The sequence below is a fragment of the Palaemon carinicauda genome, chromosome 5 (assembly GCF_036898095.1).
Source record: "Palaemon carinicauda isolate YSFRI2023 chromosome 5, ASM3689809v2, whole genome shotgun sequence".
NCBI classification, from domain to species: Eukaryota; Metazoa; Arthropoda; class Malacostraca; order Decapoda; family Palaemonidae; genus Palaemon; species Palaemon carinicauda.
The window spans coordinates 117,930,497-117,932,951 of NC_090729.1; positions in this window are offsets into that span (position 1 = coordinate 117,930,497).

Genomic DNA, 2,455 nt, shown 5'->3' on the forward strand with positions numbered 1-2,455 from the left:
AATAGTTGATTTTGGAGTGTCCTTCTCCTAGAAGAGCTGCTTACCATAGCTAAAGTCTCTTATACCCTTATCAAGAGGAAAGTAGCCACTGAACAATTACAGTGCAGTAGTTAACCCCTTGGGTGAAGACGAATTGTCTAGTAATCACTGTGTTGTCAGGTAGAGCTGAAAGTTTATTGTAGTAGTTTAAAAGAATTGACGGCTTTTTGTTAAAGTATTCTTTTATTTTTTGATACCCATGATGCTAATTTCCATGTTTGTGAAATATCTGTTCTTGCGATAGTCTTTTCCCTTATTTATCATTCTATGTACACGATAATGATGGTGACGTTAATAACAATGGTAATGTAGTTTTACGTTTGCTAAGCGAGTAGTGTGGGTGTTCGAAGCAGACTGGAATAGTGGCTATGAGAGTTGAATGGCGAGGTATGTGCATTGAAGTCTCCGACGACAGAATTCATTGTTATTGTTCAGCCAGCCGGTGCTCTTCCAATATGTGATCTACCGGGTTGTTTCTCTTCCAATATGTGATCTACCGGGTTGTTTCTCTTCCAATATGTGATCTACCGGGTTGTTTCTCTTCCAATATCTGATATATCGAGTTGTTTACATTCCAATATGTGATCTACACAATAACAACCCATATTTCCCCCAAAAAACCTTGCAAACTACGGGTTTTTTAAACCACGTAGTTGTTTACCTATTAACTATCCATTATTAACCATTACAATATCAGCAAAATATCTAGTTGTCAGCATTCCAGTATAAACCTAATAATCTTCAAAAGTTAAATTTGAAATACCCATTTGGAATATTCATTTGGAATACAATCCATGTAATGTGTTATGAAAGTGTTATGAAAAATAAAAGACGTAAAGTGAAAGGAAATTTTGTACCTGTAATGAGATGTCCAATGAAAGGATGTCAAACTTTTAAAAGTGCTCGTACTGGAAACAGTTTTTTTTTTTTTTTTTTTTCATTACTCTGATTTAAATGATAAGACGAATTGCAAACTTTTGTTATGCCAGATTCTGGATATTGTCGAGACAGAAATACACTTCTACCAATGATAAATCGTGAATATGCACAAGGATCAGTAATACATTCATACGAGTGGCCGGCTTATAGCATCTTGAATTCTTATGGATTTGTGCACTCCACTGTTATCCATCAGCGGCATTACGTCGACCCAAACACTGGAACGCACACCCAATCAATTGAAAGATCGTGGTTAGATGCAAAAATCAAAATTTTGCGAACGATAAGAGGTACCACTAAACATATTCTTCAGTCACATCTGGATGAATACTGTTATAGAATGATGAGAAAAGAATCTGTAGATTTATATTCTGACTCTTTAAATTATATTAGAGAGGTCTATCGTTATATGTCTTGATTTTTACCTTTTTCCATTTTTGCTATCGTTAAATGTCTATTTTTTCCTTTTTAAAATTTTCATTAAATATAGTCAATAATAAATTCTTTTTACTTTTATTTTGTCTACTTTTTTTTCTTAGTAGATCACATGCCATGAACAGTAGATGAATAGTAGATCACAAACCTTCAGTAGATCACATATTGGAAGAGCACCCAGCCAGCCTATACTGCCGTCCAAACACCACCGTGATTCTCTCTCTCTCTCTCTCTCTCTCTCTCTCTCTCTCTCTCTCCAGTCTTCTGTTATATGTACACAGTGCTCTTTATACCAGGTTCTCTTTTTGTCAACATTTATTCTGAAATAGCCTAACCCCAAGAGTTCACACCATGTCACCCTGTGCAGATTCTTAAGCTGCCTTGATTGATATCTCCTGTCACCGTTCAGCTTGTCTGGTTAGTTAGCCTTACGCTTATCTAATGAGGCTTTTTAGATAGATATTTGGTTTGGTGTGTAAAACTATATAGCATTTATCTGAATGTTTTTATCTTATGTAAATAACTGAGGTTGTCTTTTATGTCATGATGTGAATTGTATTGATGTTTTTAATCATAAGTATGTAACACTGGGGTTTTAATTCTTAAAACTACTGAGTAATGAAAGGTCACCATTTCATGTAAGTAAGCTGTTTGTTAAAGGTAAAGAAATAATCAGTGCAGACTCGTCCTGTCTTTTAAGAAAAAGCAATGGTGTTTGGTCGTTAAATAATCAAATTAGTTTGAAAGAAAATTAGTTTTAGAGTTTCATTTGTCTTACTGATGACTGCAGCTCTGAGTGTAACTAGTTCTGCTACTGGTACGTTTCACCAAACTCATCCCTTTACCCCCATGTACGTACCGGTACGTCCTTGCACAAAAAAATGCTATTTAAATTTTTTTTGCATATTTTTGATAATATTTTGAGAAAATTCAGGCATTTTCCAAGAGAATGAGACCAACCTGACCTCTCTATGACAAAAATTAAGGCTTTTAGAGCAATTTGAAAAATATATACTGCAAAATGTGCTTGAAAAAAAAATAA